The sequence below is a fragment of the Tachypleus tridentatus genome, unplaced genomic scaffold, assembly GCF_004210375.1.
Source record: "Tachypleus tridentatus isolate NWPU-2018 unplaced genomic scaffold, ASM421037v1 Hic_cluster_2, whole genome shotgun sequence".
Lineage (NCBI taxonomy): Eukaryota > Metazoa > Arthropoda > Merostomata > Xiphosura > Limulidae > Tachypleus > Tachypleus tridentatus.
Genome location: NW_027467782.1, coordinates 55,427,357 through 55,445,801, shown reverse-complemented (window position 1 = coordinate 55,445,801; position 18,445 = coordinate 55,427,357). Strand labels below are relative to the sequence as shown.

The following is an 18,445-nucleotide window of genomic DNA, read 5'->3' as shown; positions in this document are numbered from 1 at the left end:
AAGTTTTGAATCTACCACGAAAATGGTAAAGCATTTCCGAATTTGAGCTAATACAGAGGTTTAATTTTGTTTTTCGTTTTAATGGAATTCTGGTCTGAGAGCTTATAATCGGGTTTCGATACTCGAGACGTGCAGAGAAGATATAAACCGTTATGTAGGTTTCTTTTCAACAGCAAAGAAACTAGTTTTTATTGTATTAATAATAGCCAAAAATTAATTAATTCAGTATACCCAAGAGTTGAGTCACCCAAATTGTTACGATTATGAAGGTCGTTTGAAGTTCGCACAAAACTACACGAGTGTTATCTGCGCTAGCCATTCCTAATTCAGCGCTGTAAGACTAGAGTGAAAACAGCTAGTTATCAACACCCACCGCCAACTCTTAGACTACTCTTTACAAACGAATAATGGGATTGTCCGTCACATTATAATGTTCCCACGGCTTAAAGAATGAGCATATTTGGTGTGACAGGGATTCGAACCCGCAACCCTCAGATTACGAGTCGAGCGTCCTAACCTTCAAATCGAAAACGAATTTCAGTATACTCTCAATTTTAGATAGATACTCAATGTTATCGGATGAATCTCAGTTGTTAAACAACATTGCTCAAGTGCGCATGATTTATCTACAAATGCTTAAATGGCACGTATTATTTGGCACGTGACAGTCATTAGCCAATGGGAAGGCACCATTTGTCTCGAGTTTTCGAAAACTGCTTTCACACACACGATTTTGTACCCCGCTGGTACAGCGGTACGTTTACGGATTTACAACGCTAAAATCAGGGGTTCGATTACCCTCGGTGGACTCAGCAGATAGCCAGATGTGGCTTTACTATAACAAAACACACACACATGATTTGTTATATTTAACATCTTCAAAAATCATGATTATACACTTGAACGCAATGAAACAAGGAAACAGTTATGATGGACAACAAGGCTGGAAACAAAGTTAAATCATTTCGGTTAGCGCTCACCTAAATAAAATCTGTTCTATCGTGTTTACCCTGCTCAGTTCGAAGCAACACCGGAGTTGAAACTCGGCTTGCCAAACGAAATAAATCTTGAAAAGAATTTGTTGAAAGAGGTTTCTATGCCTTGGGATATTTTCCTCCAAAAATACTCCCCCAACAAAAAAAAAACAGAACAAAATTTAAAACGGAGGATCCATTTTACACATTGAATTTTAAAAACGAGCGAAAGTAGATAAAAGCTAATAGAAAGTTCATATGAAGGAAAAATGGTTGTCACATCTTATCGCGGCGCTTAGTGAATGGAGAACAAACCGTTCGCAAAAAAACGCCACACATTTGTAACCCCATGTGTTACACATACTTGCCAAGTAAGGTAAAACCTTTTTAGATTCTAAGGAAACTTCGCGTCAAATGTCACGGTGAAACATATCCTGATAATTCTTCTAATTTCCTTATAAGTAATTTTAAAAAATAAGAAAAGATTACTTATACCACGTGCTCGGAATTTTTAGGTATTTTTAGATGGTATAAACATTTATATTTGTGTGCGTCTAAAATTATTGGTGAGTTTTGTCGAAATTTCAACAGAGAGTGATTAATCTATTCACTCATATGGGTAAATTTACTGTTTTAAGATATGAAGTAATTGAAGATTTAGACTCACAACAATATTGTAGAATATTTTCTACTGTTTGGACTGTGAGTAGAAACCTGTGAGAGTTTGGTTAAAAGTCGTGTTGTTTGGACTGTGAGTAGAAACCTGTGAGAGTTTGGTTAAAAGTCGTGTTGTTTGGACTGTGAGTAGAAACCTGTGAGAGTTTGGTTAAAGGTCGTGTTGTTTGGACTGTGAGTAGAAACCTGTGAGAGTTTGGTTAAAAGTCGTGTTGTTTGGACTGTGAGTAGAAACCTGTGAGAGTTTGGTTAAAGGTCGTGTTGTTTGGACTGAGAGTAGAAACCTGTGAGAGTTTGGTTAAAGGTCGTGTTGTTTGGACTGAGAGTAGAAACCTGTGAGAGTTTGGTTAAAGGTCGTGTTGTTTGGACTGAGAGTAGAAACCTGTGAGAGTTTGGTTAAAGGTCGTGTTGTTTGGACTGTGAGTAGAAACCTGTGAGAGTTTGGTTAAAGGTCGTGTTGTTTGGACTGAGAGTAGAAACCTGTGAGAGTTTGGTTAAAGGTCGTGTTGTTTGGACTGAGAGTAGAAACCTGTGAGAGTTTGGTTAAAGGTCGTGTTGTTTGGACTGTGAGTAGAAACCTGTGAGAGTTTGGTTAAAAGTCGTGTTGTTTGGACTGAGAGTAGAAACCTGTGAGAGTTTGGTTAAAGGTCGTGTTGTTTGGACTGAGAGTAGAAACCTGTGAGAGTTTGGTTAAAAGTCGTGTTGTTTGGACTGTGAGTAGAAACCTGTGAGAGTTTGGTTAAAGGTCGTGTTGTTTGGACTGTGAGTAGAAACCTGTGAGAGTTTGGTTAAAAGTCGCGTTGTTTGGACTGAGAGTAGAAACCTGTGAGAGTTTGGTTAAAAGTCGTGTTGTTTGGACTGTGAGTAGAAACCTGTGAGAGTTTGGTTAAAAGTCGTGTTGTTTGGACTGTGAGTAGAAACCTTTGAGAGTTTGGTTTATTTTGAACTTCGTGCAAAGCTATCTGCGCTAGCCGTTCCTAATTTAGCAGTGTAAGACTAGAGAGAAGGCAGCTAGTCATCATCACCCACCGCCAACAATTGGGCTACTCTTTTACCAACGAATAGTGAGATTGACTGTCATATTATAACGCCCCTATGGCTGAAAGGGAGAGCATGTTTGGTGTGGCGGGGAATCGAACCCGCGATCCTCGGACTTCGAGTCGAGTGCCTTAACCATCTAGCCATGCCGGGCCACCTGTGCGAGAAGACACTCGACTGATGTGAAGGCCAGGAGCACTTGTTTTAACTCTGGGGTATCAAAACCTTAATTTTAGCGTCCCAAGACTGCAAACTTACCTCTGGGGGTTTCAGTTTTTGTTGGATTTGTTCTGGCCATTCTTAAGCACGTGGATAAATAATAGGTTATGTGTGCGCTGCATAACACGAGTAACCGAAATCTCAGCGCAGTAAGTGTACAACACATACCCCTGATACATTCGGGTGGGCCCCTAAAATTTTGTTTACATTTATTTCGTTACTGTCAGGTTTTAAGCAGCGAACTTATGCAGTGTTATTTGAATATATTTTAGACTGATTAATAACTGACCATATAGCGTTGTTTCTCAGCACCATACTGACCGGTTGTAACAATAAAATGCGTTTTTTTCTTTTTAGTGTAAAACTATGTAATGAGATGTCTGAACTCTATCAACAGAGAGCCCCGCTGGTACAGCGGTAAGTCTACGCACTTACAACGCTAACATTATGGCTTCGATTCCTCTTGGTGAGCTCAACCGATAGCCGATGTGGCTTTGTTATAATAAAACACACATACTGTCTACAGAGAGCCTCCCGCTAGTACAGCGGTAAGTCTACGGATTTACAACACTAACATTATGGCTTCGATTCCTCTTGGTGAGCTCAACCGATAGCCGATGTGGCTTTGTTATAATAAAACACACATAGTGTCTACAGAGGGCCACCCGCTAGTACAGCGGTAAGTCTGCGGATTTACAACGCTAAAATTATGGCTTCGATTCCTCTTGGTGAGCTCAACCGGTAGCCGATGTGGCTTTGTTATAATAAAACACACATAGTGTCTACAGAGGGCCACCCGCTAATACAGCAGTAAGTCTACGTACTTACAACGCTAACATTATGGCTTCGATTCCTCTTGGTGAGCTCAATCGATAGCTGATGTGGCTTTGTTATAATAAAACACACATAGTGTCTACAGAGGGCCACCCTCTAATACAGCAGTAAGTCTACGTACTTACAACGCTAACATTATGGCTTCGATTCCTCTTGGCGAGCTCAATCGATAGCCGATGTGGCTTTGTTATAATAAAACACACATAGTGTCTACAGAGAGCCTCCCGCTAGTACAGCGGTAAGTCTACGGATTTACAACGCTAAAATTGGGACTTCGGTTCCTTGAGAAAACATTCAGAGTAACTACTTATGTTATACAAAGATGCTTTTAAAAAAAATATAATAAAGATTTTCTTCTGTTTGTTCAGCCAGGACGTGCTTGTAACTGAATCCACAAGCTTGTTCTTTGTTTAAAAAAAAATAAAGACTAAGTTTTGAAAAACAATTTAACAATAATTCTTCCAATTGAGCGCGTGCTTTTACTCGAGAAATGACGTTAATCTTTTTTGTGTTTAATTTTATTAATGTCGATAGAGCGCTTCCTTTTCTTCATGGAGACGTTTCCTTCAATAAAGACTGATTATACAGAAACAGTTTAATATATCATATTATAATATGCAACCCTTTAAATAAACATCATTTCCTAAAGTAAGATCCATATTCAAAGCCACAAAAAAAAAAAAACCAACACCAAATACCACGACGACACAACATTTAGAATATACAGAATACGGTATTCAAATTAGGCCATTTAGTTTTATACCCTCATAAAATTTATAATTGTGCCAACTTACTGTTCGGAGGTGAAACTCTGAACGAATGCTGAACTTTATGAAATAAGTAATTACAACCGACAATATATATATATATGTTTAGTTGTATTTATTTATGATTAGGAGCCATAGAAATGTTCCACAACTGTATTTTTATACACACATTTATGAATCGATTTAGTTGAAGCGAAGGCACTTGTTAGTCCTACACGCTTTAAGGAAACATGAATATATATTTTTTTGTATTCAATCCAGTCGAAACCGTTTCGGAGTTTTCCTTTGGTGTGTGTTTGTAATAGTAAGAAAAGATGATGTGATATTTTTTAAAATAAAATTTATTTTCATTGCAACAAACGCTTTCGCAAGTGTTTTCGTTCGCTACGGCTTGAAAATAGTAACACATAGTTCTAAAGTAATTCGTGATGACGAGAAACCCACTCGAAGTAAAAATGTATTCTCAAGACGGCTGGTATGGGTATTAACACTTTAATTAAAGTAAAGTACAGAACAACGTTTCGACCTTCTCAGGTCATCTTCAGATTAAAAAAGAGAGTTTTTAACTCTCGTTGCAAACTCTTTTTGTTAACTTGTATTTGTTGTTCTGTATTTTATTTAATGTTTTAATATTCACACCAGCCGTCTTGAGAACACAAGTTATAAAGTCATGGATTCAAATAAGACTTTAAAATAATTAATTAAAACAAATAACATTGCAGTTAAATTGAACTTTTATTTTGGGAAGTTTGGTATCTGAGACACAGTAAATAGTATCATTTTAAAACACGTTAAAGTTAAACACATATCTAAAACAAATGTCGCGTGAGGACCGAATCTCTTTTCTCCCTCGGGCCTTGATGGAACACTTATAATTAAATTCAACTAATATGTTCTTTCTAAGCGTTGTAAAAGTTTGTGTTTTGTTTGTAGTTAAGCAACACAACGGGTTATCTCTGCTTTGCCCAACACGAGTATCGAAATTTGGTTTCCAGCGATGTGAGTCACACAGATGTACCGCTGTGCCACTGGAGGTGAGGGTGGGGCGTTATAGAAGTTAGATATGTGAATCCACCAATTACCGAACGTGGTAAATATAACCTAGCACAAGAAATGTTACATGTAGTTATTCCACATATCCCTCCTCATTCATATATCAAAAATAAGTCTGTGGAACATACTCCTATAAATTGGTTTCGATATCCCTGGTGGGCACAGCACATGTAGCCCATTGCGTAGGTTTAAATGTTCTAGATCTTCAGAGAACTGCTACCGTTAAGTGAAAAGGGACCAATAACTTCTTGAACAGTGTATATTTGTATATTCTTGTACATTTGTATATATATTTACATATGAAGACTGATTAGATATAAACAATGAGGTCGTTACTGTCAAACCATAGCCATTAAAAAATAGTAGCAACACACGGATAATAGAGAACTGAACATGTGTTAAACAGCAACACACATATAGTAGAGAACTGAACATGTGTTAAACAGCAACACACGGATAGTAGAGAACTGATCCTGTGTTAAACAGCAACACACGGATAGTAGAGAACTGAACTTGTGTTAAACAGCAATACACGGATAGTAGAGAACTGATCCTGTGTTAAACAGCAACACACGGATAATAGAGAACTGAACCTGTGTTAAACAGCAATACACGGATAGTAGAGAACTGAACCTGTGTTAAACAGCAACACACGGATAATAGAGAACTGAACCTGTGTTAAACAGCAACACACGGATAATAGAGAACTGAACCTGTGTTAAACAGCAACACACATATAGTAGAGAACTGAACATGTGTTAAACAGCAACACACGGATAGTAGAGAACTGATCCTGTGTTAAACAGCAACACACGGATAGTAGAGAACTGAACTTGTGTTAAACAGCAATACACGGATAGTAGAGAACTGATCCTGTGTTAAACAGCAACACACGGATAATAGAGAACTGAACCTGTGTTAAACAGCAACACACGGATAATAGACAACTGAACCTGTGTTAAACAGCAACACACGGATAATAGAGAACTGAACCTGTGTTAAACAGCAACACACGGATAGTAGAGAACTGAACCTGTGTTAAACAGCAACGCACGGATAATAGAGACATGAACCTGGGTTAAACAGCAACACACGGATAATAGAGAACTGAACCTGTGTTAAACAGCAACACACGGATAGTAGAGAACTGAACCTGTGTTAAACAGCCACCCACGGACAGTAGAGAACTGAACCTGTGTTAAACAGCAACACACGGATAGTAGAGAACTGAACCTGTGTTAAATAGCAACACACGGATAGTAGAGAACTGAACCTGTGTTAAATAGAAACAAACGGATAGTAGAGTACTGAACCTGTGTCAAAGTTATTTATCTATAAGTGAATCCGGATACTTGGTATTGATAGGGATATTCACAAGAACAGATACATCCTTAACATGGATATCCTGGTATTCATACTGATATCCTTAGGGTAAAGTGGTAATCATCGTAACATTGTCTGTAGTATGCTTAAAGCAAATTAGTAATAACTAATTTGGTTTTCAGGTTTATAAAATATTTAAGGAAACATTATATGATTGTAATATATGTACATATGTTTAACAGTATTTCAACTGTTTTGATACAGTACAGTTTAATAAATGTGTTTGTACACTACAATCAAATCGTTGTCATGGTTACCTAAGGTTATTTCAAGGGTTCGACAGAGACACTTGTACAAACTAGTATGAATTGGGGTCCTCTCTCTTACATATGCCATTTGGAATAATTCTTGACATGGGAAGTTTAAGGATTATGAGATACCACACTAGCACCATTCTGCAAAAGGTGTGGTATAACATTATTCTTTCTGTATTTGTTTTGTTCAGAAATTGTTCGATAGCGTGTCTCACCCACACTAGTAACCAGCAAGAAGTTACAACAGAAACTGGTTAGTTTTGCGTTAATCACAAACATTTGATGCGATTGAAGATTTGATTTATCTGTTCACATGTGTTGTCTTTATTTTCTACGCAACATTTCTGGAACTAATTACCAGAACGTACGGTTACACGTTGTGGATGATACTGGAAGAGTGAATATCACATCCAGTTGATTGTGTTGTGTGGACATTGGAAACTTATTTTATCTTTCCTTACTATTTTAGTATATTTGAGACATTGTATTTAAAACAATGTATATTAACATTTATTTACAAAAGCGTATTTTTGCTTATTGTAAAAAGTCTGCTTTAGTAAAAAGGGAAAAAATTTAATCTTAACGTACTTGGAACACTAATTTTACTGCATATTTGAGAGTACGTATATTATATTTATCTGGAACAGTATGTTTAGTATGTTCGTGACAGCATATATTAATACATATTAAGAAAGACAGAAACAAAACAAATAGAAACATCAAATTTGTTGAGAATAAACATTTAAAAACCAAAAGTTTCACTCACGCTCAGTCTTTCTTCATTTGATGTAGACATTACGTATTATTTGATGCAGGTATAGGTTACTACTTCATGTAGACATAGCCTATCATTTGATGTAGACATTGCGAATCATCTGGTGTAGTCATTGCGGTTTATTTGATGTAGACATTGTGTAACCTGGGGTTAAAACAATCGAATTGTAGTAAGGGAGCCACGGGTTTGTACTCTGTCAACAAACAAGCTCGATCTTTCAGCTGTAGGATCGTTATAACGTGACGGCCAATCCCGCTTTTCGTTGGTAAAGAGTAGCCCAAAAGTTGGCGGCGAGTAGCTTTGATTAATTCCTTCAGTCATCCACTTCAAAGTCAGAGACGATTATCATAGATAGCTCTCTATTGATTCAATAAACAAATAAAAGAAACATATTTTGATTGGCTGACAACGCTTACCTCACAAACAAAGTGTCATGTTTAAATTCCATTTCGACTTCGTTTTTACTTTTCGTTGTTGAGATGATGTGTCATTATTAGTATTTTTATCTAACAAGAATGTTAGTACACTGCAGGTATAGTTTCTGTCCAAGTATCCCAGTCTTGATGCAAAGTGAACCTTTTATTGTTGGGTGCGGTCGACAATACACATTCTAACATTGGTGAGACTAATATTGAGGATATTTCTTTATTCGGTCTAACGACCGTATGATCTGAGGCAGACTTTTGGTTGTCACATTAGAACGACATAATAACATTTTTATAAAAATAATTTCAAATGCTCGAAACTCGCGAAATAACCCAACCTTTTCACATCTACACTGATTTTAATCGTTCGATTACTTACAACAAACAACCAAATAGTTTTCATACTTTCTGCAAGTAAATTGCACAGTATAATCTGTTTTAATGCCACTCTTGTTACCAGTATTAGTTAACATCCTCAATGTACATAAAATATATATATAATAAATTGTTTATCGATTTTTTCTGTGTAATTTATATTATAGTCTTTCTTAAAATTTATTCTCGTTACCAGTACTGTATTATTTATTCTCGTTTCCAGTACTGCATTATTTATTTTCGTTACCAGTGCTGTATTATTTATTCTCGTCACCAGTACTGTATTATTTATTCTCGTTACCACTACTATAATATTTATTCTCGTTACCAGTGCTGTATTATTTATTCTCGTTACCACTACTATAATATTTATTCTCGTCACCAGTGCTGTATTATTTATTCTCGTCACCAGTACTGTATTATTTATTTTCGTCACCAGTGCTGTATTATTTATTCTCGTTACCAGTACTGTATTATTTATTCTCGTTACCAGTACTGTATTATTTATTCTCGTCACCAGTGCTGTATTATTTATTCTCGTTACCAGTGCTGAATTATTTATTCTCGTTACCACTACTATAATATTTATTCTCGTCACCAGAGCTGTATTATTTATTCTCGTTACCAGTGCTGAATTATTTATTCTCGTTACCACTACTATAATATTTATTCTCGTCACCAGTGCTGTATTATTTATTTTCGTCACCAGTGCTGTATTATTTATTCTCGTTACCACTACTATAATATTTATTCTCGTTACCAGTGCTGTATTATTTATTCTCGTTACCACTTCTATAATATTTATTCTCGTCACCAGTACTGTATTATTTATTCTCGTTACCAGTGCTGTATTATTTATTCTCGTCACCAGTGCTGTATTATTTATTGTCGTTACCAGTACTGCATTATTTATTCTCGTTACTAGTGCTGTATTATTCATTCTCGTTACTAGTGCTGTATTATTCATTCTCGTCACCAGTACTGTATTATTTATACTCGTTACCAGTGCTATATTATTTATTCTCGTCACCAGTGCCGTATTATTTATTCTCGTTACCAGTGCTGTATTATTTATTCTCGTCACCAGTGCTGTATTATTTATTGTCGTTACCAGTACTGCATTATTTATTCTCGTTACTAGTGCTGTATTATTCATTCTCGTTACTAGTGCTGTATTATTCATTCTCGTCACCAGTACTGTATTATTTATACTCGTTACCAGTGCTGTATTATTTATTCTCGTCACCAGTGCTGTATTATTTATTCTCGTCACCAGTACTGCATTATTTATTCTCGTCACCAGTACTGCATTATTTATTCTCGTTACTAGTGCTGTATTATTTATTCTCGTTACCAGTGACGTATTATTTATTCTCGTTACCAGTACTGCATTATTTATTCTCGTTACTAGTGCTGTATTATTCATTCTCGTTACTAGTGCTGTATTATTTATTCTCGTCACCAGTACTGTATTATTTATTCTCGTTACCACTACTATAATATTTATTCTCGTTACCAGTGCTGTATTATTTATTCTCGTTACCACTACTATAATATTTATTCTCGTCACCAGTGCTGTATTATTTATTCTCGTCACCAGTACTGTATTATTTATTTTCGTCACCAGTGCTGTATTATTTATTCTCGTTACCAGTACTGTATTATTTATTCTCGTTACCAGTACTGTATTATTTATTCTCATCACCAGTGCTGTATTATTTATTCTCGTTACCAGTGCTGAATTATTTATTCTCGTTACCACTACTATAATATTTATTCTCGTCACCAGTGCTGTATTATTTATTCTCGTTACCAGTGCTGAATTATTTATTCTCGTTACCACTACTATAATATTTATTCTCGTCACCAGTGCTGTATTATTTATTCTCGTTACCACTACTATAATATTTATTCTCGTTACCAGTGCTGTATTATTTATTCTCGTTACCACTTCTATAATATTTATTCTCGTCACCAGTACTGTATTATTTATTCTCGTTACCAGTGCTGTATTATTTATTCTCGTCACCAGTGCTGTATTATTTATTCTCGTTACCAGTGCTGAATTATTTATTCTCGTTACCACTACTATAATATTTATTCTCGTCACCAGTGCTGTATTATTTATTCTCGTTACCACTACTATAATATTTATTCTCGTCACCAGTGCTGTATTATTTATTCTCGTTACCACTACTATAATATTTATTCTCGTTACCAGTGCTGTATTATTTATTCTCGTTACCACTACTATAATATTTATTCTCGTCACCAGTGCTGTATTATTTATTTTCGTCACCAGTGCTGTATTATTTATTCTCGTTACCACTACTATAATATTTATTCTCGTTACCAGTGCTGTATTATTTATTCTCGTTACCACTTCTATAATATTTATTCTCGTCACCAGTACTGTATTATTTATTCTCGTTACCAGTGCTGTATTATTTATTCTCGTCACCAGTGCCGTATTATTTATTCTCGTTACCAGTGCTGTATTATTTATTCTCGTCACCAGTGCTGTATTATTTATTGTCGTTACCAGTACTGCATTATTTATTCTCGTTACTAGTGCTGTATTATTCATTCTCGTTACTAGTGCTGTATTATTCATTCTCGTCACCAGTACTGTATTATTTATACTCGTTACCAGTGCTGTATTATTTATTCTCGTCACCAGTGCTGTATTATTTATTCTCGTCACCAGTACTGCATTATTTATTCTCGTCACCAGTACTGCATTATTTATTCTCGTTACTAGTGCTGTATTATTTATTCTCGTTACCAGTGACGTATTATTTATTCTCGTTACCAGTACTGCATTATTTATTCTCGTTACTAGTGCTGTATTATTCATTCTCGTTACTAGTGCTGTATTATTTATTCTCGTCACCAGTACTGTATTATTTATTCTCGTTACCACTACTATAATATTTATTCTCGTTACCAGTGCTGTATTATTTATTCTCGTTACCACTACTATAATATTTATTCTCGTCACCAGTGCTGTATTATTTATTCTCGTCACCAGTACTGTATTATTTATTTTCGTCACCAGTGCTGTATTATTTATTCTCGTTACCAGTACTGTATTATTTATTCTCGTTACCAGTACTGTATTATTTATTCTCGTCACCAGTGCTGTATTATTTATTCTCGTTACCAGTGCTGAATTATTTATTCTCGTTACCACTACTATAATATTTATTCTCGTCACCAGTGCTGTATTATTTATTCTCGTTACCAGTGCTGAATTATTTATTCTCGTTACCACTACTATAATATTTATTCTCGTCACCAGTGCTGTATTATTTATTCTCGTTACCACTTCTATAATATTTATTCTCGTCACCAGTACTGTATTATTTATTCTCGTTACCAGTGCTGTATTATTTATTCTCGTCACCAGTGCTGTATTATTTATTCTCGTTACCAGTGCTGAATTATTTATTCTCGTTACCACTACTATAATATTTATTCTCGTCACCAGTGCTGTATTATTTATTCTCGTTACCAGTGCTGAATTATTTATTCTCGTTACCACTACTATAATATTTATTCTCGTCACCAGTGCTGTATTATTTATTCTCGTTACCACTACTATAATATTTATTCTCGTTACCAGTGCTGTATTATTTATTCTCGTTACCACTACTATAATATTTATTCTCGTCACCAGTGCTGTATTATTTATTCTCGTTACCAGTGCTGAATTATTTATTCTCGTTACCACTACTATAATATTTATTCTCGTCACCAGTGCTGTATTATTTATTTTCGTCACCAGTGCTGTATTATTTATTCTCGTTACCACTACTATAATATTTATTCTCGTTACCAGTGCTGTATTATTTATTCTCGTTACCACTTCTATAATATTTATTCTCGTCACCAGTACTGTATTATTTATTCTCGTTACCAGTGCTGTATTATTTATTCTCGTCACCAGTGCTGTATTATTTATTGTCGTTACCAGTACTGCATTATTTATTCTCGTTACTAGTGCTGTATTATTCATTCTCGTTACTAGTGCTGTATTATTCATTCTCGTTACCAGTGCTGTATTATTTATTCTCGTTACCAGTGCCGTATTATTTATTCTCGTTACCAGTGCTGTATTATTTATTCTCGTCACCAGTGCTGTATTATTTATTGTCGTTACCAGTACTGCATTATTTATTCTCGTTACTAGTGCTGTATTATTTATTCTCGTTACCACTACTATAATATTTATTCTCGTTACCAGTGCTGTATTATTTATTCTCGTTACCACTACTATAATATTTATTCTCGTCACCAGTGCTGTATTATTTATTCTCGTCACCAGTACTGTATTATTTATTTTCGTCACCAGTGCTGTATTATTTATTCTCGTTACCAGTACTGTATTATTTATTCTCGTTACCAGTACTGTATTATTTATTCTCGTCACCAGTGCTGTATTATTTATTCTCGTTACCAGTGCTGAATTATTTATTCTCGTTACCACTACTATAATATTTATTCTCGTCACCAGTGCTGTATTATTTATTCTCGTTACCAGTGCTGAATTATTTATTCTCGTTACCACTACTATAATATTTATTCTCGTCACCAGTGCTGTATTATTTATTCTCGTTACCACTACTATAATATTTATTCTCGTTACCAGTGCTGTATTATTTATTCTCGTTACCACTTCTATAATATTTATTCTCGTCACCAGTACTGTATTATTTATTCTCGTTACCAGTGCTGTATTATTTATTCTCGTCACCAGTGCTGTATTATTTATTGTCGTTACCAGTACTGCATTATTTATTCTCGTTACTAGTGCTGTATTATTCATTCTCGTTACTAGTGCTGTATTATTTATTCTCGTTACCAGTGCTGTATTATTTATTCTCGTTACCAGTACTGTATTATTTATTCTCGTTACTAGTGCTGTATTATTTATTCTCGTTACTAGTGCTGTATTATTCATTCTCGTTACTAGTGCTGTATTATTTATTCTCGTTACCAGTACTGTATTATTTATTCTCGTTACCAGTACTGCATTATTTATTCTCGTTACTAGTGCTGTATTATTTATTCTCGTTACTAGTGCTGTATTATTCATTCTCGTTACCAGTACTGTATTATTTATTCTCGTTACCAGTACTGCATTATTTATTCTCGTTACCAGTGCTGTATTATTTATTCTCGTCACCAGTGCTGTATTATTTATTGTCGTTACCAGTACTGCATTAGTTATTCTCGTTACTAGTGCTGTATTATTTATTCTCGTTACCAGTACTGCATTATTCATTCTCGTCACCAGTGCTGTATTATTTATTCTCGTTACCAGTACTGTATTATTTATTCTCGTTACTAGTGCTGTATTATTTATTCTCGTTACCACTACTATAATATTTATTCTCGTTACTAGTGCTGTATTATTTATTCTCGTTACCAGTACTGTATTATTTATTCTCGTTACCAGTACTGCATTATTTATTCTCGTTACTAGTGCTGTATTATTTATTCTCGTTACTAGTGCTGTATTATTCATTCTCGTTACCAGTGCTGTATTATTTATTCTCGTTACCAGTACTGTATTATTTATTCTCGTTACCAGTGCTGTATTATTTATTCTCGTCACCAGTGCTGTATTATTTATTGTCGTTACCAGTACTGCATTATTTATTCTCGTTACCAGTGCTGTATTATTTATTCTCGTTACCAGTACTGCATTATTCATTCTCGTCACCAGTGCTGTATTATTTATTCTCGTTACCAGTACTGTATTATTTATTCTCGTTACTAGTGCTGTATTATTTATTCTCGTTACCACTACTATAATATTTATTCTCGTTACTAGTGCTGTATTATTTATTCTCGTTACCAGTACTGTATTATTTATTCTCGTTACCAGTACTGCATTATTTATTCTCGTTACTAGTGCTGTATTATTTATTCTCGTTACTAGTGCTGTATTATTCATTCTCGTTACCAGTGCTGTATTATTTATTCTCGTTACCAGTACTGTATTATTTATTCTCGTTACCAGTGCTGTATTATTTATTCTCGTCACCAGTGCTGTATTATTTATTGTCGTTACCAGTACTGCATTATTTATTCTCGTTACTAGTGCTGTATTATTCATTCTCGTCACCAGTACTGTATTATTTATTCTCGTCACCAGTACTGTATTATTTATACTCGTCACCAGTACTGTATTATTTATTCTCGTCACCAGTGCTGTATTATTTACTCTCTTTACCAGTACTGTATTTTATTAATTTTAATTTATTGTCATTATATATTTTATTAGAACAAATATTCCGCACTGCTTGTTTAACAAATAATGATGGGTTCATCCTGCTATACTTAAAGTATTTAATTGGCTATACTTATTGCTGAGCTGGTTTTTAGTTCCGATGTACCTGGCTCTGATGAGATATTAGTATTATCCGACCGCTTAATATTACCGACTTTAAATCACAAATAAAATAATAGACATCAAACAGAGAAGACTCCACTATGAATAAAGTAATTTTAAATATTAAAACGAGGTATTAAAATCAAGGAGTTACCAGTGGTAAAAAAACAAACAATTATAAGATGAAAATATTCCCTTGTTTGTGGAAGCCGTACCTACACACCGTTACCCTAATATAAACAAACACGTGGCTATTTCTCTAATATCATCTGTACGTTATAATCTCTTCTTATCTTTTACTTGTATATGAACTTCTATTACTTAGTAGACCAGGGCCACTTGATGTAGACCAGCTTTAAATATGATTAGGGTACATCTGTTGTGGTTATTACCCGGAACATCTGGACGAGATTGTTGAAATAAACCACGTGGGAAGATGGCAGCTATTGCATGAATACATGAAAAAAAACTTTGATATAAATGAAGACGTGTGCCATATGATATATTTCTTGATTGTTGAGATATTGTGTTTGGCACGGTTAATACCATTTTGAGTATTACTACAGCCGCAATAAAAAATTTTAATAGAAATGACGACCTAGCTACTTATTTCACATTCGGCCTGTCTTGAAAATATATCGATTAAACGTTAAATATAACACTGGTAGGGGTGGTTAAAGGATAAATGGTTACCCTGTTTTACTCCTAGTAGTAACAGGATTATTTAACTTTTGTTGAATCCAGATTTTACTATCAGTTTATCACAAAACACGCGAGAAATTTGAGGATGGACGTACATATTGCTGATAACCAAGTTACAGATTTACTTGTGAAACCAGAACACTTGTCTGAAATTACAAATTTAGTTGTGAAACCGGAACACTTGTCTGAAATTACAGATTTAGTTGTGAAATCAGAACACTTGTCTGAAATTACAGATTTAGTTGTGAAACCAGAACACTTGTCTGAAATTACAGATTTAGTTGTGAAATCAGAACCCTTGTCTGAAATTACAGATTTAGTTGTGAAACTAGAACACTTGTCTGAAATTACAGATTTAGTTGTGACACCAGAACACTTGTCTGAAATTACAGATTTAGTTGTGAAACCAGAACACTTGTCTGAAGTTACAGATTTAGTTGTGAAACCAGAACACTTGTCTGAAGTTACAGATTTAGTTGTGAAACCAGAACACTTGTCTGAAGTTACAGATTTAGTTGTGAAACCAGAACACTTGTCTGAAGTTACAGATTTAGTTGTGAAATCAGAACATTTGTCTGAAAGAGGACTTTCTTGTTAACCTAATAAGATATTAGATCAGTTTAGTAACACTAACTGACATGGAAGACTTGAGCCCTCAGTTCATCTTTCGCACATACATAAATCTAGCCAGAGTGGACTTTCCACTTTAAGTAAATCAATTGATCGAGTCAGTCGATGGACACTTTTTTCGTGCCAGCTACACACGAAATGTAACATATCTTCAGTAAAAGACAGTGTAGCAAAACAGTTACATGGAATACCACAGTCGTGCCAGCAACCCCAGAACTAATTGTCATTTAATGATTAGCTAAATGCTGAGAAATATATTCATTTGAAGGTATTACAAAATCAGAGCCTCACTAAATGAATCGTAACGCAGCCATCTATATGCATATGACAATTAATGCTTAAAGGGGTTAAAGAATGACTGATGTTGATTTAGGTAACGGTGAAAAATGGTTGGTGTTTTATTGTTACATCTTCCATATCAACCCAAACTGTGCAATCTTTTCAGATTCCGTTTGTAAAGTCATGATTAAAAAACTATGAAACAAAAACCGAAACTAGACGTGTTAAGCATCGTGTACGTCGTGTTGGAAAAAGTTTCTTACTTAAATCGAAAAAAACCCAACAAAATCTAATTGAAACCGGAAAATATTGTGGCATTTTTATAATAAAAAAGAAATAGTTATTTCAACCTCGGAACATTTTTTTTGGAGTCGTAATTAAATCTAACACACAGAAGTGTAGCATCGCATGCTAAACGTAAGAAAATCAAACTATACCCAACCTAAATTACACGCAATCTTAAAATCAAGGCACTTAGACGTATTACTCCAAACACTTCATAAGACACACTTTTGACCGAGAACTATTCAATGGCCCGTGCTGTTCTGTTCACGCGCTCATTAAACCAGTGAGAGTCTGAGAGAGATAATTCGTGAGAAATTAGATTAACTCCTGGTCACTTTAGGATCTGGTTTTGTAAATTGTTACCGAACAGAAAATTACCACAAAGGGTTCCTTCCTCGGTTGTATAAATAATTTAGCTCCCGTTGGTTCGTCTTCTAAGGAGAACCGAACTTTAACTATTTGTTCTCTCACCAACCGTATAAAGTTTTTCGAATTAAGAATTAGTTGAATACGTTTGATTAAGGTCTTGTTGATGTAGGCCTATAACACGTGTGATTGCTGTCTCTTTGTTATTGTGAAACTACAACAACGTGTGGTGTCGAACTTCAATTCGGTATTCTCGAATAAAGTTAAGTGGTAAACTCTCATTGGTTCCAAACTCACTAGAATGTTTGTATGTATTATACGATTAGACAAACTCAGTAATTCTGTGTAATTAATAGGATCAAATCAAATATCTAATCCAACAAATACATCAGTTGATATTATATTTAACAAATGATATCCATTAATTTAAAGTTGGATAAAACTTTAATAAATAACAATTGAAGTTAGTAAAACGCTCTACGTAAACGTTAGATCACCAGAAACCAACTTCAGTTGCCTGGGTTATCAAATAAATGAATCGATTATGAATTTCTATAGAGAGTGTATTTATTGATAATTTATAGGCGAAGTGTAGTTATTGGTAAATTATATATAGAGCGCAGTTTTTGGCAATTGATATAGAGAGTACAGTTATTTATAGTTGAAGGTCTTCTAAGATTAATTAATTAAACCAGCTAAACACAGATGTTTAGTGATATGAGCAGTGAACATTGCATAGGTTCAGTAACTTTTACAGTTTCATGTTGAAGTGGAAAAATATTAAATAAGTTTAGAATATACCATAGGAAACACAGTTTCTGCAAATATTTGCCATTTTATAGTAGTTGCAGACTAGAACTAAGAAATAAAGGCTGAAAGGAAACAGCCTTTTTATTTTGCCTTACACCACAAATGGAATGTTTTTAAAAATAAATACTTTTATAAAATCAATAATTTTCCATCAAAATATACTTTGCTCAAGTATATCTGTACCTCCTTATATGAACGGTT

At 34.6% G+C, this 18,445-nt stretch overlaps 1 protein-coding gene across 1 annotated transcript in view; it reads right to left on the bottom strand.

Annotated features, from left to right (window-relative positions):
- The window catches only part of LOC143242332 (neural cell adhesion molecule 1-B-like), a 220,436-nt gene that overhangs the window by 160,056 nt on the left and 41,935 nt on the right, over positions 1 to 18,445 (bottom strand). The window lies entirely within an intron of this gene.